The sequence below is a fragment of the Kogia breviceps genome, chromosome 5 (assembly GCF_026419965.1).
Source record: "Kogia breviceps isolate mKogBre1 chromosome 5, mKogBre1 haplotype 1, whole genome shotgun sequence".
Lineage (NCBI taxonomy): Eukaryota > Metazoa > Chordata > Mammalia > Artiodactyla > Physeteridae > Kogia > Kogia breviceps.
Window position 1 is genome coordinate 103,302,118 of NC_081314.1, and position 23,380 is coordinate 103,325,497.

General features: G+C 37.1%; 2 protein-coding genes across 5 annotated transcripts in view; one reads left to right on the forward strand and one right to left on the reverse strand.

The window, feature by feature from the left end:
* The window catches only part of COL8A1 (collagen type VIII alpha 1 chain), a 157,604-nt gene that overhangs the window by 101,151 nt on the left and 33,073 nt on the right, over positions 1-23,380 (reverse strand). For 2 of the 4 annotated variants that reach the window (XM_059064851.2, XM_067034825.1), the window contains exon 2: positions 20,014-20,068. The exons of the other annotated variants lie outside the window; for them this stretch is intronic. The gene's annotated coding sequence lies outside the window, so the exon portion shown is untranslated. The remainder of the gene's footprint in view (positions 1-20,013; positions 20,069-23,380) is intronic. 4 annotated transcript variants of the gene reach the window in all.
* Positions 1-23,380, forward strand: part of DCBLD2 (discoidin, CUB and LCCL domain containing 2) — an 856,719-nt gene that overhangs the window by 40,953 nt on the left and 792,386 nt on the right. The window lies entirely within an intron of this gene.

The window sequence follows — 23,380 nt, forward strand, 5'->3', positions numbered from 1 at the left end:
AGAGGCCATGGATGTTTCTAAAATTCCCACAATGCTTGGGACAGCTCCCCATAACAAAGAAATATCTGGCCCAAAATGTTAGAAGGGCTGAGGGTGAGAAACCTTGTGTTAGAATGATGTAGGCAGGAAGAATTGGACATAATGACTGCAAAACTCAATCACAAAGGCTCAGTGGGCATATTTAAATGCATTTATTTTTTTTTTAATGTGCCCAATGCATTTTTTTCCCAGAGAAAAAGTATTGATAAAACAGTAAACTATCTGTGGTATGCTGACTACTAGACCCCCCCCCAAAATGTCCAAGTCTTAATCTCTAGAACCTGTGAATATATTATTTTACATAACAAAAATAATTTTCCAGTGTGATTAAGTTAAGGATCTTGAGATGGGGAGATTATCTTGGATTGGCTGAGTGGGCCCGATCTAATCGCAAGGGTTTTTATTTATAAAAAGTGAGGCAGGAGAGTCAGATAGGAGATATAATTATAAAAGCAGAGGTTGGAGTGATATGATTGAAAATTGAAGAAGGGGACATTAGCCAAGGAATGCAGGCTGCCTCTGGAAGCTAAAAAAGGCAAGGATATGGATTTTCCCCTCTAGTTTCAGAAGGAATGTAATCCTGCTGACACCTTGATTTTAACCCTGTAAGACTTTTTTGGACTTCTGACTGCCAGAACTGTAAGATATTAAACTTGTGTTGTTTCATGCCACTAAATTTGTGGTTATTTGTTACAGCAGCAATAGGAAACTAATACACTATCATTTGGTGTGCTTTGAGAATGGATATGTATTTCCACATATAGTGTAAACAGATTTCAGATTTTTACGTTATTAGAACACAAAATATAGTTAAACCTATAGCTATTTGGAACTTGTTTTCTCTAAGAGTGTGGGAGGCCCTCTGGGGATTTGCATGAGGGTGGATGATCATACTGGTGAAGAAGTGCTGGTGGTGTAACAGCTGGTTGATAAAATCTTAAATAAGCCGACTTTCTCTATGCTGCCTTCTTTCACAGGCAATTTATGGGTAAAATAATTCATCAAGTGGTTTGGAAGATGCAGAGTGTGAGGAACTATCATGATAGTTCATTATTCATGAACTCTCCAAAATTATAAACATTTGTTATGCTCTCATGCAAATGGTTTTATTAATTTTTACAACCACCATATTAAATTAGTTGTTATAATAAGATTATGTTTCTCACTGAAGCCTGTCTACAATATTGCTTTACAGTTTGAACCCTGAATAAGAATGGTATTGGGTTTTTTTCTGGCCCATATCCAGTATGTTTGTAAGCAATCAGGTGGCATTATCCAGGGTGCAACGTGGAGTCTTGTAACTGTCAACACCTAGTGTGTGTATTCATTGGTGCGCCTGTGTGCACAGCTGCAGCCTCCTGCTCAGGCACAGCTCGCCACATCTGACCTCATCATGCTGAGTGCTGTTCCCTCATCTACCCTCTCCATCTGTGAAATGTGAAAATTTTAGAATTATTTAATAGTACCCACATGCACACAGAGACACATGAACAGATAAGGATAGCTGACATTTGCAGAGTGCCTGATAGCTCACTAAGTGCTTTTTACCTCCGTTGTCGTACAATCTTTAGCACAGTCATTGTTATTATCAACATTTTGCAGATTAGGAAATGGGAACTGAAGGGGTTTTGGTGATTTGTTTAATGTCAAAAAGGCAGTAGAGGCAGGTAGGACTCAAATTTTCTTTCTCTGACTTGGCAACCACTGGTCCGCCTGCTGCTAGGTGGCTCCATGGCGTCTGGACTTTCAGAGATGGGCAGTTATAGAGCTTGGCCGAGGTCACTGTGGTGCTCACGCTGAGCACTTATATAGCAGGAATGCCCTATATGTGGCCCAGTCAGCTGGCACCCAACGTTCTCCTGCTTTTAAGACTTTATTTTTCTGCCTCTGGGCCTTGGGAGACCTTCTCTTGAAACTTCACTATTCTTATTAGTCTGGGGGAGGGAAGGTATTTCTCTGGCTCCTGGCTGTAGTATAGCCCTCTCCCCAGGGTCCCCTGGTTCTTACTTCATGGACCCTTTTATGGATTTACACTCTCTGAAATCTACTTTTTTTAAATTGAAGTATAGTTGATTTGCAAAGTTGTGTTAGTTTTAGGTGTATAGCAAAGTGATTCAGATATATATATATAGTCTTCAGATTCTTTTCCTTTATAGGGTATTAGAAGATATCGAATATAATTCCGTGTGCTCTACAGTAGGTTCTTGTTGGTTATCTCTTTTATGTATAGTAGTATGTACCTGTTAAACCCAAACTCCCAACTTATACCTCTTGCCCCCCTTTCCTTTTTGGTAACCATAAGTTTGTTTTCGAAGTCTGTGAGTCTATTTCTGTTTTGTAAATAAGTTCATCTGTATCATGTTTTTAGATTCCACATATAAGTGATATCATATGATATTTGTCTTTGTCTTAATTCACTTAATGTTATCATCTCTAGGCCCATCTGAAATCTATTGAATAAACTAACATGAAGTGAAATGAATGATTAACTACTTCATTGTTCTCTTTTCTTAATTTTCACATATTGTAAAAAGGTTAGTACTAAAATTGAAGAAGGTGCACCACTAATATTACATAATATTGTGGTAAATTGTATTAAAAGTTGAGTGAAGGTCTTTGGTCAAAAACGTAACCCTTGATTCTACTATTGTTTTGAGGATGCATTTAAACTATTGTTTAAATTTATTTTGCTTTGTTTGGGAAATTTTAGGCTCCATTCAGGGCTACATGGTTGTAAAATTTTCAAAAGTAACTACCTTTGGGAGATTTCTGTTCCAGGGTTTGATAAAGAATTGCAATAATTTTAAAATATTTATTAGAGGCAATATTATTTTCTGTAATATTGAAAACAAAAAGACAAAAATAAAAGTGCTTGGGACTCCCCTGGTGGTGCAGTGGTTAAGAATCCGCCTGCCAACGCAGGGGACACAGGTTCGAGCCCTGGTCCAGGAAGTTGCCGCAGAGCAACTAAGCTCGTGCGCCACAACTACTGAGCCTGTGCTCTAGAGCCCGTGAGCCACAACTACTGAGCCCACATATCACAACTACTGAAGTCTAAGGCCTGTGGTTCGCAACAAGAGAAGCCACTGCAATGAGAAGCACACGCACTACAACAAAGAGTAGCCCACACTCACCACAACTAGAGAAAGCCCGCGTGCAGCAACGAAGACCCAACGCAGCCAAAAATAAATAAATTAAATAAATAAATTTATATATTTAAAAAATGCTTGTATGGTTGAAAAGGTTGCCATGTCCCCGGCTAAGTACCTCATGTGGGTAAGGTAGCCTGATTATTATATTCATATTTTTTTAATCACAGAAAATTGCCTTGGTGGATGAATTAGCACTCTTATTACGAACTTATTTATTACCACATTACAGACTTAAATAAGCAAAATCAACATGACCTGGCCATAGGCTTTTAGTATCCAGAGATAAATTCTACATGTTTGGATTGAAAATAAAATTTTTTACTCTATGTGGAAAGCCATCAGAAGAATTATAGATGGAAAGCCAAGACAGGAGAATTTTTTAAGACTTGAAAATTCTACAACATAGAGAAAAGGGTAGAAAAATGTATAGTGACATAGGGTATGGTATAGGCGGTACAGGGAAGGGTTGGTCTCATTTCTTTTATTCATACTGATACAGTTTTATTTTGCAGATTTTTAAGTTCATGAGGAAGCGAGAAAGAAAAATTAGCAAAGATGGAAATAATGTACTAATTTCTGATTCAGTAGAATATGACTAAGTATTATTTCATGGTTATGCATATAAAATACAATTCAAAATGAAAGATTGAAATGTGTGGCATTTGAAAGATATTCATATTTTGGACACACCATGGGTATAAAAAAATTCTTATTCTTTCTTCTTACCACTTTTGATGATAGTAAGATGGTGTTAAGGTGCATCCCTTTCCGTCAGCCTTTTATGCTGTATTTTGTATTATTTGCATTTGTCTTCTTACTGATTGAGCTTTCAGTGTAGTTGACTGACATCATTTTTTCCTTAGAGTTTTTATTACATTAAGAATAAACGTATTTATTCCTTAGAGTGAGACATTAAACTAGTATATTAACGTTTTTTCAAAGATGGTAAAATTCGCAAAATACTCAGAAATATTTTCTTTATGAATAGCATAATTCAGCTGTAGGTATTACTGGAGAAACTGGAAAAACAAATTATTGCTTTTTAGTCTTCTCTTGCTTTTGTAGCTACACCAACATATAGGATGACAATACAGTCCAAAAATATTTCCATTTCTTTTAAGAGTGAGACCTTGAGGTCCACTTGAATTCTTACACTGTCTCCCCTTCCCAAAACCTTTTTAAATTTTGGCAACTTTTTGCAATTAGATAATGGAAGCACAATTCCTGTGCAGAAGCTTATTCTACAAGGTGCCAAGTTCAGATATTATAAAGAGAATACCCTACTCTACCTTAGGAAATGATTCTATCATTAAAATAATACTGACAATTCACAGATAGCAATGGGAAATAGGTTGTTGAGATCTGAAAACTCTCCATTTCAGTAGGAAAAAGATGTACAACTGTTTTAAACCAAATGACAAACTCTCATTAACAAAAAAAAAACCCAACCAAACAACTACCCATTCAATAATGCTTTATGTCTACTGGTCTATCTTTTCACAGCTTTTGGGCTCAGATGCTTATAAATGATCAACAGTGTGCCACCCCACTCCTTTAGGAAGGCAAGCAGAGAGAGGCATTTGAATCTGAATCCTGACTCTTAGTAGCTGGACAGTACTGGGCAGTTTGTATAACCTCTCTGAAGCCTTATTTCTACAGATATAAAATGGGAATAATGACCTTTGCCTTCCAGGATTGTTTTTAGGATCACAGATAGTGTATATAAAATGTCTAGTGCAATCGTATTCACCCAGATGGTGCTCAATGCACAGTGATTAAACTTGAGAAGACAGCACTTCTTGTAAACTCATACTCTAAGTGTGGTCCCCATGGCATGTTTGGCTTACATCACCTGATACTGAAAGCCTGAGTGAATGCAGGACACTCTGAGGTTTCAGACCTGATGACATCGTGGTAGGGTCCCAGAACCTGAACCTGTCTGACTGTTCTGAAGAGTTTACTTAGTGAATCCACTTAAAAAAATTAGCTCATTTCAGGTCTTGGCCCGCAAACCTGGTTATATGAAATGTTTGACTTTTCAGCCTACTCTTCTGATTATATAGAGGCAAAGTCACGGACTCTCCTAGTCGACATTCACAGCACTTTGGCTTGGCTGAGAGAAGCCACTGATGTAAAAACAGAATGTTTGCAACATGACAATATTGGGTTAAATAGCTGGACTCTTCTTTTTATATGAGCTTATTTGAGGCACAGTCAGGGTAACTGGAATCATATGATTGGAAGGATTCCTAAGGGTTCGTTTGGAATCATTGAATCACTGAAGCTCTTGCTGGAAGAAATCATGTGGTCCTATCCACCTGCTTCCCAGCAGGACCACCCACCTTTCACAAACCAGAATTTGTCCTATCCCTTAAGAGCTGCTGAGAAGGGAGTTCTGGAGGTTTTTTTGTTTGTTTGTTTTTTGTTTTGCGGTACGCGGGCCTCCCACTGTTGTGGCCTCTCCCGTTGTGGAGCACAGGCTCCGGACGCGCAGGCTCAGCGGCCATGGCTCACGGCCCCAGCTGCTCCGCGGCATGTGGGATCCTCCCGGACCGGGGCACGAACCCGTGTCCCCTGCATCGGCAGGCGGACTCTCAACCACTGCACCACCAGGGAAGCCCTGGAGATTTTAAACAGTTATGAAAGACGCTTATGTATTGTGTCTAGTAATAGCTCTTCCCACATCTAAATAAAGCAAAAAAGAATTTCCGTTTTCAATGAATGGTCTATCAATCTTAGTATATGAAGTAAGGTTAAATTTATATTTTCTCTCCTATGATTTTATTCTCCTTTTTCCGACCAGGAATGTTTATTTATTTAACAAATATTTAATGAGTGCCTACAGTATGCTAGGCTCAGGGCTTGGTATGATTTTGGTAAATATGGAAAGGAGCAAAGGATAAACTTTGTCTTCTAGAATCCAGAGTCTCATTGGGGAGAAAGACACATGAAAGAATAATTAAAATATGATAAGCACTATAATAGAGGTATGAAAAATTCTATGAAAGTACAAAGGAGAAAACAAATAATTTTAAAAGCTGGTGCTTTTTCTCTCTGGACTTTTTCTGGAAAACTCATCCTTCATTCAGAAGATAACAATTCTCTATTCTTTTTTTCTGCACTTAGAAGCATATTTCACAAAACTTAACGTCAGAAAGTTCTTTCTCGGTAGCCTGAGTCCCTGGTAGAAGGGAGAGTGGGAGGGGAACTGGTGCTGACTGAGTGGTAACCACGGCCAGCGGGAGGTAGTTAGTATTTTTCTCATTTTCGAGATTTTATTCACCATTGAATTTCTGGTGTAACAGGTGCTCAATGAATAGTGTTAAATAAGTGAAAGAGGAAACAGCATCAGAGAGGTTAAGTGACATGCCTGAAATCACAAAGCTGGTAAGTTCTTATATGTTCTGTGGCCTTTACACAACTCTAAGCCATTTAAACCTTTTCCAATGATTTCAGAGTGGATGGAGATGGAGAATATCAGATTATATTTCTTTGTATTAAGGGTCTTCCTACACTTGGAGGTCAAATCCAATAGCTTCCCTTTCTTGTTGCATAGCCACTGCATCAATCCTAATGGTGAAAAGAGCTGGCTCTGGAGTCCAACTCTTTGGGTTCAAATCCCAGCTCCTCTGCTTGCTAGCTACTTAACAAATGGTAGTCTTCTCATCGATGAAATGAGAACAACAATAATGTTTCTCTCATAGAGCTGCCGTACTGATGAAAGGAGATAACCAACATAACGTGCTTAGTGTGGAGCCTGAATATAGAAGCCCTTCATACACATGGGCTAATATCTGTCTCAAGTGTCAAAATATCCTTGAGAGGCAGTGATAGTCTCCCTTAGTGACTTGTTTCAGAGACCCAACCAGGAAATTCTTCTTTGCGTCTAACCCAAAGTGCCACTTTCTGCTGTAATCGAAGGCCATTTCTTTGGGTTCTAGTCTCTGAGGAAATTCAGGGCAGCTGGTCTTTCATATTCTTGATGACTTTTATTAAGCCAGCCACACCTTAGAGTTTTTGTTTCTAGACTAAATACACCCCCCAGTCAGAAAGTCTTTCTACATAAATCTTTTTTTTTCCTCCGTCTAATATTTCAGTCTTCTTTGGACCCTTAAGGAACAAGGCCATTGGTGTAAAAATTTTGCAGATGGAAAATATAAGAAATTTTTCTTTGAAAATAGAGTCTACAGTTGCTGACCTAGAGTTACTGGAAACTCTCAGCCAGGGATATGTGATGAAACAGTTGCTAATGAAATAACTCAGGGATGAAAATTTCCCTGGATATTAAAAATACACCCCAATCCATGTTTATGTATATTTTATCCACAGTAATTCGTCTTGTAAATGTGTAATGTGTTGGCCTATTTTTCTTACTGTGTCAAATAGAGATTCTGACTTGGCCATTGCCATGCCAGAAACAGACTGAACCTTTTCTACAAATATAAACCAATTTGCAAAAAGAATAGAATAATTCTGGAAAGACCTGTTGAGATAATTTATCTCATGTCTCATGACCATACACCAAGTTAGTGGGAGTGAAGTATTCTGACTTCAAGGCTTTTTATTTGATATCAAGAGCTGCCTTTTACGTTGATTTCAATAAACAAATAGGCTACTATTGATATATGAAATGAAATTGCCTAATAATGACCTGAAACTATGTCATAGAAAGACAGAGGAAGACTTTCCGTAATGTTTTTTGTTTTGTTTTGTTTTGTTTTGTTTTGTTTTCTTTTGTTTTGCGATACGCGGGCCTCTCACTGCTGTGGCCTCTTTCTTTGCGGAGCACAGGCTCCGGACGCGCAGGCTCAGCGGCCATGGCTCACAGGCCCAGCCGCTCCGCGGCATGCAGGATCCTCCCGGACCAGGGCACGAGCCCGCGTCCCCTGCATCGGCAGGCGGACTCTCAACCACTGCGCCACCAGGGAAGCCCTTCCGTAATGTCTTGAACAAATATAATTTTCCAATTTTCTGGGGTTATAAAGAGCAGATAGTAATAAAATGCTACAAAGAATATAGGTGGCAAGGTTGCTCTTTCATTCTCCTTTTCTTTGTTATTATACAAATGTCACTTCCTATGTGTCCAGCTTCTATCTGGATTGAACACAGAAAAGGGCAGTTGGTAGTAATATTATTTCATATTCTTAAACTGATCTCCCTTGGCTCTTACAATTACCTAATGTCTGTTTTTAAGCACGTTTTAGACTTAGAAGATTGCAACCTTGGCTCAGAAAGGAGCAGTCTTATTCCTCAGGCTATTTTCTTAAGCTCTGAAAGCTTTAGTGAAATAATGCATTATTATGTCACATATGGTGCTCATCTCAGATGACTGCTAGAAGCTGCTGAGTTCTATATCCGTAAGAGATATCCATATGTGGTTAGAGTGAGTTTGTGTGTCAACATTTATATGGAGAATGATTTCCTGTGCTTTTCATCCCTCAGTATTTGGAACACTTTATTTGTAGTGGGAGAAAGAAAAATCTAAACATATCTTTAAGTATAGGACACTCAAGTGAGTCCTAAGGAGCTGGTTTTTGAATAAATTATCCTGTGTTTCCTAATGTGAAAAACACTCTCTAGTGGATTTTTGTTATTAAAATGTTCTCTTTCCCAATGAGCTCTCCTCAAAGTTATAATTACTAGTAACTGTTCTGATGGAGAATTTGAACAGTTCTGCCACTTTAAAAAAAAAAATATAGATTTATTTTATTTATTTATTTTTTGGCTGCGTTGGGTCTTCGTAGCTGTGCACGGTCTTTCTCTAGTTGCAGCGAGCAGGGGCTACTCTTCGTTGTGGTGCGCGGGCTTCTCACTGCGGTGGCTTCTCTTGCTGTGGAGCACAGGCTCTAGGCGCACTGGCTTCAGTAGTTGCAGCACGCGGGCTTCAGTAGTTGTGGCTTGCGGGCTCTAGAGCGCAGGCTCATTAGTTGTGGCACACGGACTTATTTGCTCTGCGGCATGTGGGATCTTCCTGGACCAGGGCTCAAACCTGTGTCCCCTGCATTGGCAGGCACATTCTTGGCCACTGCACCACCAGGGAAGCCCATGCCACATTATTTTTAAGCACACAAAGGGAGGAGTGAAAATAGTCTTGAGAGGCAGTCTAGTTGCAACAACAACAACAACAAACACTCAGAACAATGGATATCTAGTTTACTATATGAGAGAACTTCTGGATACTCAATGTTCTGACTTTACCTGTTCTCAAATCTTATATTCTAGATGAGCGTAGTGCTGGTAACATATCCTTCTATTGCAAAAGTGTAAAATGACTCCTCTTCCATATTTACCACTGTCTTCCCTTTCTTAAAAGTCTCCTCTAGACCAATGAGAAAAATTTCATTACAGGCACTTATGTTACATGATGTATTGAGTCCAAGTCATAATAGCAAAACAGTGGTTGAGCAACAACCCAGCAGTTGTTTGAGAATATCACTGGCCAGTGACTCAGTTCCCAACATTTCAGACAAATTGTTTAGGGAATTGTATGGCCTCAAGGAGAGAAAGGCAAACTTGTTCACCCACATGTGTGGGGAAGCCAGGAAGGTGGTAATTTGTTCCCCTGTATAAAGGTGTTCCACCCACTCCTACTCACAAGTGGGAGTGAGCAATGGGGCTTTTGGCCTGGAGGGTGGAGCCACACTTGTCCCCCTCATTTCCTTGTAAGGATGTTGGGGAGACCAATGAGATCATGTCTATGAAGTAGATTGCCTGGAATGTGCTCATGTTGTCCAATGTAAATTATGCCAATAAGAATTTTTTTTTTTAATTTCCCATTTCTTTTCTCACAACTCTGACAAACCATTGGCAACCTGTACAGATTTTCCCCTGTCCTTAAGTTCAAGTCCCTCTGCTAAAACACCCTGGGTAATTCATTTTTGGTCTGTGTGTAAGTGGCCAAATCTTAGCTCTTTGTCCTGAAGAACCTTCCCATAGACAGCTAGATCTGTTCTGAGTGAGGAACTGTACAGAAAAGTACAAAGGAAGACTTGTAGTCGGCTATATTGTCTAGAAAATTTATCATAAACTCACATAATATTGAGTTCTCTAGACATTGCCTGAGATGGTATTCAGAAATCCTTTATTCAAAACTGCTTCTTTAGACTCCTTGTATATTTTCATGTGATATAAGATGTTCTGCATGAGGAAGCTATCTGATTACATGCTTTTAAAACAGCCAGAAAGACCTTTGGCCATCATGTATTAATTTATTTCCTTTTGGTACTCTCCCTCTAAAACATAAAACCGATTTAAAACCAGTGGTTTCAATGGAAATTTTCCTAAAGTCCACTTTTATTTTCTGATGTTATCAGGGAATCACTGGTGAATATTCAAATAGCTGTGATATCCTGCTTTTAAGAAATGTAGCAGCTAACAAAAGAGAGAAAGAGGAAGAAATATTTGAGAATTGGTTTTAAAAAATTACTATCAATTTAGCTATATTTACATGGATTTTGGATCTATTTTTTTAGCACTTGTCCCATCAGATTATTACTCTTAAAACAGTAATTTCTTCATGTCTATTCTCTAAATTCCTTTGCACATACTTAATAAGCTAATGTTTTAGATGCTATTGTAAATGATGTCTTTTTAAAAGTTTCATTTTCTGTTTAATGTTTGCATATAGAAGTTAATTGTTTTTTGGATATTGGACCTTGTATCCAACGGGCTTTATATATGCATTTATTAATTCTAATAAGAATAACAAAAATTATATTTTTCCCTTTCCTATTCTTATGCCTTTTATTTCTGTTTCTTGTCTTGTAGATTGACTGGGACCTCCAGTATAATTAGAACAAAAATGGTGATAGTGGGCATCCTTGCCTTGTTCCAAAAGTCACAAGTAAGGAAAATGTTTGTTGTAGGACTTCTGTAAGTACACTATCAGATTTTAAAAGTCCCCTTGGTTTGCTAAGTATTTTTATTATCAATGGATGTTGAATCTTATCAAATGCTTTTTGAAACTATTACATTTATTATGTGATTTTCTTTTTTTCTGTAAATGTGGTGAATTCATTGATTGATTTTTGAATCATAAACCATCCTTGCATTCCTGAAAAAAGTCCATTTGGTCATGCTAAGGTTGTTTATGATTTTTGCATCTATGTGTCTATTTTTCTTTCTTGTAATGTCCTTATAAGGTTCTGCTGGGCTGTTAAATAATAGAAAAGTGTCTCTTGTCCCTTTTTTCTACTGTCTGGAAGTGTTTGTTTTAGATTAATGTTATTTATTCTTTAAATTCTGAGATAATTCACTGGTGAAACTATCTGGAAAGTAGAGTTTTCTTTGTGGGAAGGTTTATAAAACTAGGTTTAATTTCTTTCATAATATCAGACAATTCAGGTTTTCTATTTTTTTGGTGTCAGTCTGGTAATAATTTCATATAAATAGTCATATTTACTGGCATAAAGTGTTTCATAATATCTTTTAATAATCTTTTAAATGTTAGCTGATAGTTTACAATGCTATTTCTACAACCAGTAATAATGCCAAATACAATGATCAGTTCTTGAAGTTTGCCAAGCCATTTCCTATTATCACAAAAATTTACGCAATTAAATGAGGTGAAATAATACTGACATGAATCGCACACTTTTTTATCTCTGTGACATCAAATGTTTACATTAATATGAAAGTACTTCTTCAACCACATGGGGAATCAAATGCTAGTTATACTTGTTTTTGGAGACTTGTGGCTTGTATAACCTGAGGCATGCCAATAGCTCATAAATATCACCTTTCAGTTGCCTTTTGTTCTTGAGATTATTCCAGGGATGTGTTGGTAAATGCGTAGATTCCCTAAATGAAAAGTGTGATGTTCAGTGGGGATGATAAGGAAAGTTTTCAACTAAAATATTTCTGGTGTAAGTTATTTCAACTTCAAGCAGCATAGACTAGTGATTCTGTCACAAAATTAAGCATGTTTAGCTTCATTAGTTACTGACTGGGTGACTTGGGTGAGTAACCTAAGTATCTTGTAGTACTCTTTTCCAGGATATGAAGTGGAGTTAACATGATTTTCCCTTTGTGTATCATTGATGCTCATAGCAAATAATGAAATATTGTATGTAGTGCCTTATGCTCCAGGGAACATCCAGAAAGAAGGACTTAGCCTATGAAGCTGATGGAAGCAGTTCTGATCTTTGATACTTTTTCTCTGGGCCAAAACTAAAGCAGGAAAGGTAGCAATGGAAAGAGATCTCTGAGGAACTTCAAAATGTCAGTTGACCATGGCTATAGCTCTCTATGCCATTGTGAAGCATCAAATGGAACTGTTCCAGAAACTGATGGTGGAAGCACACTCTTCCTTAGACTGTGAATGGAATGATAAAATCAGAAAGAATAACCAAACAAAAAGACATTTCTCTAATTATTCCTAGACTGCCTTTGTAAGAAAGTGAATTTCGAGCTGGGAGGGACTGTAGAGGTCATTGAGTCTGGTGCCCTAACATTCCCCTTAAAAAAAAAAAAAAAAGAGCCCTCAAAGATTAAGTGACACCTATAGTAGAGAAACTAATGCTACAGATGTGTCTTGCTTTAAGGAAAACCAGATTCCAAAATTCAAAATGTGTAAACTAAAGGGTCATTATTACTTTACAAAGGACTTTTATTATTCAGTAAGTAACCCTCTGAGCATTTATTAAGCAGCAAATTCCCAGTGAATTCAAGAAATGATTTAACTTGCAAACACTTGGTTTTCATGCAGTTTCAGCAACACATTTGTTGAGGGAAGCAAGGTACGCTAATATTCTTTCTGTGACTGGCCAGTGTGAGCTCAGTCATTTACCTGGGTGTTTGCCAGGGCACACATGACTAGGGACAATTTATGGCATTTTCCCAGGGGGTGAGGTATGTGGATGTTGTTGCTTTTACTGAACAAAATGTGGAGCCTGTGCTGTACAAGCCAGAATAGAGAGGGTGGTCCATGAGCTAGGGCTAGAGGGCCTTTCAAGTCTGAGGCATTGGCAGGATATTGCTTTCCTTCTTGTCAGCCACACCTTCAAGACTTTTTTAATGGATACAGTACATTTTATCACAAAGGTATATTAAAAATGGAACAGAAGCTGGGTGGAGTAGCAATACCACAGTTGAAAACCTTCACCTCCAGGTTGACAGGGTGGAGTGAGTAAGGCACCCCTTGCCAGGCCTGTTTATCTTGGCTCACAGCACCAGCAGGGGAGTGTGAGGGCCCCCTCTGGCCACTAAACTGAAGTGTTCTTCTTTTGCCTCAACTCCCTCCATTCCCAAGGGATTTCCTGTCAACAGTCTCAACAAAGGGTTTTGATAGAAAAAAGGAAGGGTTATGTGGGTTCATTACCTTTAAAGCATCCATTCATGAAAAAAAGCAAGTGATCATGAAAAGAGATAGTATTAAGGATAGATTTTTTTTTTTTACTGTGCTTCAAGATATTGTGCCTTGAGACTTTTCCATAAAACTATGAAATCATTAGGCTAGGTTATGGTTAGATACACTCTCTTAGAGATGCCTGTGCAAAAAGCCTCATGGAAATTTGAAATATAACAATAATAAACATACATCGAGGGCTGTTCTAAATTCTCTCTATATATTAATTCATTTAGTTTTTATAACACCCTGTGTGTTAGGCACTATCATCATCATCATCATCATCATCATCATCATCCCTATTGTCCAGACGTGGAAGGTGAGGTACACAGAGGTTAAAAAGCTTGCCCAGAGTTGCACACTTAGTAGTTAGTGGTGGAGGCTGGATTCAAACTCAACCTAATGACTGGGAATCTCAACACCTATGCTCTGCTACTTATTTAAAATTGAACATAAGATAGATTTTAAAAGAAATACCTGAAAATCAACAGTTGTCTCAGAATCAGAATAGGAGTGAAACAAAGGCAGGAAAATAAAATTATAATGAAAAACAAAAAAAAATTTTTCTCCTCAAGTAGTGTTGTATAAAATTTACTTTCATGTAAATGTTAAGGACAAATAATAGAGAAACTGTTTAATTTAATGAAAAATAAACTCAAGTTATTTATACCAAAGGCAAAAAATTGTTTTTAAAACTGTTATAAAGAAATATAAAATGATTTAGGCAAATTCATGGGTGGTAGTAGTCTCATAATAGATTTTGAAGGCAACGAGGGTATCTCTAATTTCTGAATCTGAAAATTCACTCAGCCTTTTTTTCACTAGAAAATTCAAGGAATTTTACTCTTTAATCAAGGAGGGCCATCAAACCCTTCTCCCTCAATTTTTGGTGTCATAGTATGTGATACTAAACTATGTGCTGCCCATTAAATAAGCACATGTAGTAATTTTAATGGACTTATGACCTTGTACCATTTTTCACTACAGAGGGTTTCTTAAATGTTAAAAGAAAAAAAAAAGTCCACCAGAAATGGAAGCGTCAACAGAAGTGAAAGTTTGATAATTCAAAGAAGTGAATCTGTTTCTTACTTGTAAAGCACTACCTTAATAAGATATCTAGCTACAAAAATCCCCCGATTTATTTATTTCAGCATCAAAATTGATTTCTGGGAAGGTTGGCTGACTAAGCAGATGTAGGAAGCATATCTTCTAACTCGAAATATGTAGTAATGCCAGCTATAATATAAATTTAAAAATATTATCTACAAAGCTAAGTTCAAAAGCCAGAAAGGGAAGTCTTTTAAGTAGCAGGAAATAGAGGGAACTTAAATCATTGTAATGAGTGGTGGTTGATGCCATGCGGGCCAAGGGTATTAGCATGGATATATGCTTTAGAAGCTAATGTCTAAAGCACTTTGTACAATGGGGAAATATATTTGGGAATAGCCTGTCTAATTCATACAAGGAGGTAGAAGTTCAGAGGCAGCCTTGGGATATAGCATGGGGATATGGCTTGGAAACTGATCATCTTCCCTGGCCATGGTGGAAATTGGAAGTCCAAATCCAGGCTTCTTGTGGGACCTGAGTTTGAATAACCCAAGTAGTGCAGAAACACAAGTAGAGTCTAACCCAAGAGATGGGTTAAACAAAACCTAGATAAACTGAAGACATAAGGAAAGCACTCAGAATGAAGACCAGAGAGATAAAGAGATGGAAAATATCAGAGAAGTTAAGAAAACATGAAAGATAGGAAAGAGTAGTTCCAATATACATCTAATGGAAGTACAAAAATCTTCCCTATAAATCAAAGTAATAGTTATTTTTAGTATAAAAAAAGAAACAATGTCACCTACATATAAGAAATTTAGATATTGAAGCTAATTATTAGAAAAATGAAAATCAAAACTACAATGAGGTACCACCTCACACTGGTCAGAATGGCCATCATTAAAAAGTCTACAAAGAACATATGCTGGAGAGGGTGTGGAGAAAAGGGAACCCTCCTACACTGTTGGTGGGAATGTAAATTGGTACAGCCACTGAGGAAAACAGTATGGAGCTTCCTTAAAAAACTAAAAATACACTTGTCATATGATCTGGCAATCCCACTCCTGGGAATATACGAAGAGAAAACTCTAATTTGAAAAGATACATGCACCCCTATATTCATCACAGCACTATTTACAATAGCCAAGATGTGGAAGCAACCTAAATGTCCATTGACAGATGAATGGATAAAGAAGATGTGGTATGTATATACAATGGAATACTATTCAGCCATAAGAAAGAATGAAATAACGCCATTTGCAGTAACATGGATGGACCTAGAGGTTATCATATGAAGTGAAGTAAGTCAGAAAGAGAAAGACAAATACCATATGATAATACTTACGTGTGGAATCTAAACTATGACACAAATGAACTTATTTATGAAACAGAAACAGACTCACAGACATAGAAAAAAAATTTATGATTACCAAAGGGGAGAAGGGGTGGGGGGGGATAAATTAAGAGTTTGGGGTTAGCAGATACAAACTACTATATATAAAATAGATGAACAGCAAGGTCCTACTGTATAGCACAGGCAACTACATTCAATATCCTGTAATAAGCCATAATGGAAAAGAATACAAAAAGGAATATGTATATATATGTATAACTTAGTCACTTTGCTGTACACCTGCAATGAACACAACATTGTAAATCAACTATGCTTCAATTTAAAAAAAGAAATTTAGATATTGAAATAGAGAATAGGTTTTCTACATCTCTTTTCAATAGCTCTTCTGGAAATGTGGAAGTTTAATTAATTTTTCCTGCTCTGAGCTGTGGAGACTCTCTATGGATTAGTTTTCTGACTGCCTCTGTGGAGCCCTTCAGGTATCAGCAGTTTCAGATTACTTGTGTCTTTTCTCTTTAAAAGATCTCAGGCTCTAAAGCAGATAACTCCATATAATTCAATTAGGATGTTCTATAGAGAAGACAATCAAATGAATAGCCGAAGTTCCCAAAGTCCTGCTTTTTACTTTTGTAGCAGATTTGGGAGAGATGGTCTAGATAATTGAGTACTTACTCCTCTTAAAACTTGGTGTACATAATCAAGAGTTTTAACTTTTCTACTTTAAAACATCGTCTCATCAAAGAAATTAAAAAATGTTTCTGAGCTGTAAAGCATCTGAAGAATTGTCTTTTCTATAATACTCTCAAAGAAGGTTTTGATATCACATACATCTTAATTATTACCTTTACTTTTTCATATTTAAAAAACAATTTTACTCCTATTCCTTTAAAATCATCTTCCTTCCCCCGATTCATCCTCCATATTCTTTTTTATCTTTTCATTTTTTTTTTTTTAGTTTTTTATTTTATATTGGAGTATAGTTGATTAACAATGTTCTGTTATTTTCAGGGGTTCAGCAAAGTGATTCAGTTATACATATACATGTATCTATTCTTTTCCAAATTCTTTTCCCATTTAGGTTATTACCCAATATTTAGCAGAGTTCCCTGTGCTGTGCAGTAGGTCCTTGTTGGTTATCTATTTTAAATATATTAATACATGCTCCATATTCTTTAAAATGTTTTTCCTCAAGGGTTTTGGTTGCAGATTTGTAAAGAATTGATAAAAAGGAATTACACGATTTAAACACTCCCTCCCCACCAGTCACACAGACTCAGACACAGACACACAGACACACAGACACACACACACATACCAGGAGAGACTGGGTGTGCCACACTGAGAAGTAAAGAAGGCAAACAATCCAGCAACTCCAGAGGCATTGAAAAGAGGGTATCTTCTTCACTGATAGATTTAACAGTCCCCTGCTTTCTCTCCAAAAGCTGGTTCCAAGTGGGTTTACCCATAAGCATGGGACAACAGAATGACTAAATTTGACTAACATTAGGCTAACTTTATATGAATGAAAGAATCGTAAATGTGTAGTTCCATTCAACGCATTTCAGGCAATCATACCTGACATGCAACAAGATATGACGATTATTACTCACATTCCTCTTTGGTTCAAAAACTTCCTAAAATGGTTATGACTTAAAAATATATATTTTTTTAAGGTAACTACTGCTAATGTCAGAGTGATAGTACCTTGGCTTTTTTAAAACCTCATTTGGAAAATAACTTCTTCAGCTGAAATATAAAACATGCGTATATTTCAGACTGAGGAAAAAAATGCTAAGCCTGATACAAATATGTGAAATATAAGCCATCTCTTTTTTGGATCCTAGAGGTGGTGTATTGTTTTTGAGTGAGAAATTGTATAGCAGTTTGCTAAGTTCAAGAAAAAGACTCTGGAAAATTTTTTTCCTTTGGAATGAAGTGAAAGAATTAGCTGCAAAAATTTCATTATTACCTATATGTCTGTAAAGCTTTTTTGTTTGTTTGTTTGTTTCCCCAAAGAGCTGGCTTAATTGCTATGGTATCACACCATAGCAATTCCCCTTTTATTTTCACTTCTATGAATAGAAATTAGAATTGAAATCTAACTTTCTGTTTCTTTTCCAGTAGGTTCTGGCTGTCTCTAGAACTCTTTTTACTATAAAACATACTTTTCATCTATCTATCTCCCAGCACTTCTAATTTTATCTTTCCTATTTTTCTTAAAGATATGGATGTTGACCTATGTGGTTACTGTTTGGGGTATGAGAGTGGAAGCTCATTTCTAGTGCTACAAAGACATTTCATTAATTTGTTCAACATTTATTGAATATCTACCATGTGCTAGGCTTAATATATCTGAGCCTTACTTGTTCCATCTGGAGTCTTCAACTCTAAGATTTGCTGATCCTAAGCAAAAAGCAACCTTCCCAATTATTTAATATTGTGCCATTCCAACTTACCTACAAAGACATGAAAAATGTACTTTTTAATGCCTCTATGCATTCATCAGCCCTACTTCTGCCTGGAATGACCATCTTTCCTTCTTCATTGATCTGATGACTCCTCATCCTTTAAAATTCAACTCAAATGACATCCCAGCCTCCTTAGTCTGGTTTAGATCGTATCTCCTGTGCTCCCACTGCCCCTGTGCCTTTCTCTTTCACAACATTTGTCATGTTTTACTATAAAATTCTATGGTGGATAAACTTTAAGATGGCCCCCAATTATCCCTGCCTCCATCCTGTTAGCAGATTCTCACTGTTGCTTTTTTGACTTACACACTTTGATAAAAGAAGCAACCACGTTGGGGAGGTCCACGTGGCAAGGTATTGAGGATGGCCTTCAGACAAAAGCCAGCAAGACACTGAGGACCTCAGTCTGACAGACCACAAGGAACTAAATCCTGCCAACAACCACATGGGCTTGAAAATATATCCTTCTCCAGTTGAGCTTTCAGATAAGACCTCAGCTCTGACTGATGCCTTGATTGAAACTTTGTAAGAGACCCTGAAGCAGAGGATCCAGCTAAAATACTCAATTTCTGACCCGCTGAAGTTGTGAGATAATAAATGTAAATTTGTTAAGCTACTAAGTGTGTAAGTTACTTTTTACACAAAAATTTACTTATCAATTTATTTACTTTACTCTTCCATTGGATTGTAAGATTCTTCAGACTGAACGCCCTGTCTTTTTCACTTTTGAATTATCAAAACCTAACACTGCACCTGGCACAGAATAGCTAGTTAAATATTTTTTGAACAGTGTAGTAGTGAAGCAGGCTCATTTCGGCTTTCCACTACTAACTTTGTGATCTACATTTCATTCAAGTTCGAGACTCACGTTTTCTATGTGAAAAATTAGAGGGTCAGACTTAATATAGCTCAATTCAACTCAAGCAGTTTCCATATCTCAGTTTTTCTCTTTAAAAGTAAGTGTCAATGATATGTGTGAGACCATATTATATTTTAGTAGATGACTTGATCTTCAATGGATTTTTATATTCTGGTATATTTTTAACTGTGATGTGCAAAAAGTAATTATAGCAAGAATGGTGTATCTTTGACTTTTAGAAATGAAGACTCTTGTTAAAAAAAACCCTAAAGGATTAAATAGTGAGAACACAAAAACTGAATGAACCCATGAAAAATTGAAATCAGTTTTATAAAGGGCATTTGACAAAATGTAGCATGACATTTATCAGCTTTCTTAATTAAGTGGACTAAAAAACAGATAACACAATTTTAGACAGGAATTGCTTTTTCCATGCTGACAGGAAACCTTTGTTTTGTTTTAGCCAAATGTTCTTAAAAAATGCTATTTATAATAGCTTTGCCAAAGTGAAAAAAAGTCTACAAATTCTCATTCATTTCTATCTTTTTAAAAATTTGCTGTATTATCTTCTCAAATGTTTCTTTCTTTCACTGAGTGTTTAGCTGATAGGAAAATGATGATTCAGTTCTTCAAAGACTGATGGACAAGACATTTTTCATTTTCTAGGCCAGCACATATGGCAAAGATAATTCTTATTAAGCACATTAGATAATTCTTGATGAAATCAGTTAACCATCAGTTGGACCTACCTTTCCTTCCTCTCCACCCTCTTCCTTAAGTGTTATTTCTCCAAGTCCAGAAAACCTAGGCATGGATGATATTGAAATTTTGTTATTTAAAAGAAGAGTAGAAGATGAATACTTTCCTTTTACATAAGACTTGCACTCTTCATCTGTCCATCTATTTTTACTCTGTACAGATACCCCTTAAAACACTGATTGCAAGAAGGAATTAACATTCCTTGTGGTGTGTCAATATGATATTTTTATATCTTCCCTTAAGCACATCCTGTCCTGTTATTTCCCACCAGAAGAAAGGGATAAGAAACAATGATCAAATTCACTCTGAAGTAGGACAATAAATTAGAATTGAAGGGAGCCAAACTAGACAGAGAAAAACTCTTTTTCCCAATATTAAGCAACAGATGGTCTTCTAAGGAAGGCTGTATCATCTCTATTTGAGGGAGTCTTTAAAAAAAGAAAAATCATTTGTTTAGGTAGAATATTTTTGGAAGAAAAAGAAGATGAAGCTACCTGACAGTTCTTTTTTCTCCACCATTCACAATACAAAAGTAGTTTAAAAATATTGAGGTATACTATTTTTTATTCTATATAAAGCCAGGAATAATAATTTACCAATAATGCCTCTTGCAATGACATGAAATAGTTCCATGGCTCAGAACATAGAACCTGAAGGAATAGTTTAGGGCTCTCAGAGCTCATTTAGGTGATAGCATATTACAGCAATTAGAATTAGGGCTTTAGAACTAAAGAAATGAGGGTTTGGATTGAGGTTCTATCTTTGACTCGCTAAGCCACATGTTATGCAGATTACTTAACCTTCTAAATCTGTTTCTTCATCTATAAAATGCAGATTATAATTCCTTTTATATAGAGTTATTTTGAATACAAAATAAAATAGTAACATGATAAATGCTCTCTGTAGAACCTGGTACAGAATAGACAATAAATGGACAATACATTAGCCTGGCCTTAAACTGACAGATGAGGAAAAATGAAGATTAGAGGTTAAGACCTCCTAAAGGATGTATGGTTAATTACAGAACTTTTGTTGGAAGAAAGGAAATTTCTTCCATAAACTGCAAGTTTTGTTTTATATCTATTCTTCAATTAAATTGCCATAGTATTTGTTTGAGAATAGTAGATGTCCCTTATTACTGAGAGAGCAAGGAAAGTACAGAGAGGGAAACTGGTTTGTATAATGACGGGAAACAAGTTTTAATGGAAAGTTGAAACCAACAAAATTAGATTAATCCACCCTTCTCAATAACTTTCCACACTGATCTGAATTTTGTTTCCCTGAATGCATATATTACAGAGGGATGCAACTAATGTGATAATTGAGGATCCCAAAAAGCTGGTGAAACTGTGAATGTGAAAGCAAAACCATATAGACCACCGACATTTTCTGAGTTGTGGCAGAGAGAAAACTCAGTGTCAAGGCGCACAATATGAATTGAATCTCAAGGAGGAGGATTCCTAAGCATCTGTGATTTGTGGCAAAATATATCTGTTTTGGGACTCTGGTGACATTAGGTTTCAGGGGCCAATGAGACATTTTGAAGCCCAAGATGCTTGCAGCAAACAGAGATAAAAGACTGCCTCATTATCAAATGTTTCTGTTTTTAATTTCTCCCTAAGCATGTATTTAATTTAAAAAATATTGTCCCTGTTCTTTCTTCATATGGGAGATTTTTTGATGATTGGAGCATTTGGGGAACCCCAGCCCTGAATCCTGTAAACGTTTGGAGCGGGGTTTAGAAATTCCTGCATGGGTCTGCAGTCTCTGTGGTTTCAACAGGATTTGTAACATTGATACCCATAAGTTTTTTTTAGCAGATTTTAGGTTGAAGTTTAGAATTTCTGGTCAGCATCTCAAGTGGCTCATCCTGTATTAAGAATTCAATAAATATCTATTGAATGTCTCCGTAACTGCCACAGAACAAGGCATATACCAGGCCTGGAGAGAGGTGTAAATGTAAAAGATAGACAGTCATTTTTGTAGCAGAAATAGCAGGATGTTGATAGAACTTTTCTTGTTGCATTGAAGTCGATGTGAGGGTCCCAGTTGGAAACAAAAAGGTTGTAAATCTAAAAAGACTCACCAGTTTCTCCTCACACCTCAATGTGGCTTTAATGAGAGAGACTCCCAAAGTGCCAGCCCCAAGGCAACCATACTTAACATTCCTTATCCCTCCCCCCACCACACCCATCCCACTCTATCTGAGAAAGTATAAGAAGGTGGGAAGGGTTGGGGACTGAGAACATCAGCCTGTGAGGGAGAGTGTGTTCATGGTGAGAAGCTCTTCCTGGTGGAGGGAGGGAGATGGTGGGTGCTTTCCACTCCTCAAAGCCAAGTGAGAGGCTGGTGCCAGAAAGGTGGGGGGCTTCAAGAACCTCTCTTTAAAAAATTGAGAATTCCCGCAAGAAGGGAAGCCTGGCACCCTGGATTTCTAATCTGAGAGATGGGAATACCGAGGAGGAAGAAAGGACATGGAATGGCTTCCATTTCCATTTTTGGTGGTGAGGATGTCTTAGTTTCTTGGGATTCAGGTGGACTTCGTAGAAGGTACCTGTTACCCAGAAAAGATGCTTTAATCAATAGAAAAAGCACTTAACTCTAGGAGGTTAAGTTTAAAAAAGCTAGTCCATTTCTTCTCCCTCCTCCTACCCCAAACACTTCAAAAGCTAGGCCTCCATAAAGGGGAGTGAGAAGAGGGTGTTAAAACCAGAGCTGGGTCATGCCAGCATCCATAGCTGGGAAGAAGAGTGGAAGAGCAGAGACAGAGAAAGAAGGATTTGCACTGGATTTGAAGTTGAAGTTTTAAACTGGATTGAGCCTTTCATTGCTGAAAGTGAGCAGGAAGTTACAGAATCTAGCCAAGATGTCATCAAAGGATAAAGATGATTCAGAAGAGCCTGTCTGAGAGCTGCCATTGGAGAAAAATAACCTTGTTACAGTCATTCATTCAATAATAGTAGTTGAGGGCCTATGTTGTACCTGGCACTGCTCCAGGCCTTGGGGAGACACCAGGTAGGGAACAAATTAAAGACCCTGCTCTTTGGAGCTTACATTCAAGTGGGGGTAAAACAAATAATAAATAACAAACAGGCAATAGTATAGTAGCACATTGGATTCTACATAACCACATCCTTTCTATGGTGGGAGGATGTACTTATTCATTCAGTGTGATAGAATTCTACATAGATCCCATGGATAGACTCAGGTCTGAGGTTGCTGCTATATGCAGTGAATGTTTGGTAATTAGAGGTAGGCCTTTTTATTTTGGAGCCTCCAAATCAATGAACTGTGATGAAATGTCCATTGTATGCAGAAAATTGTGGTACAGGAATTTATAGAATTGAGGCAGGATTA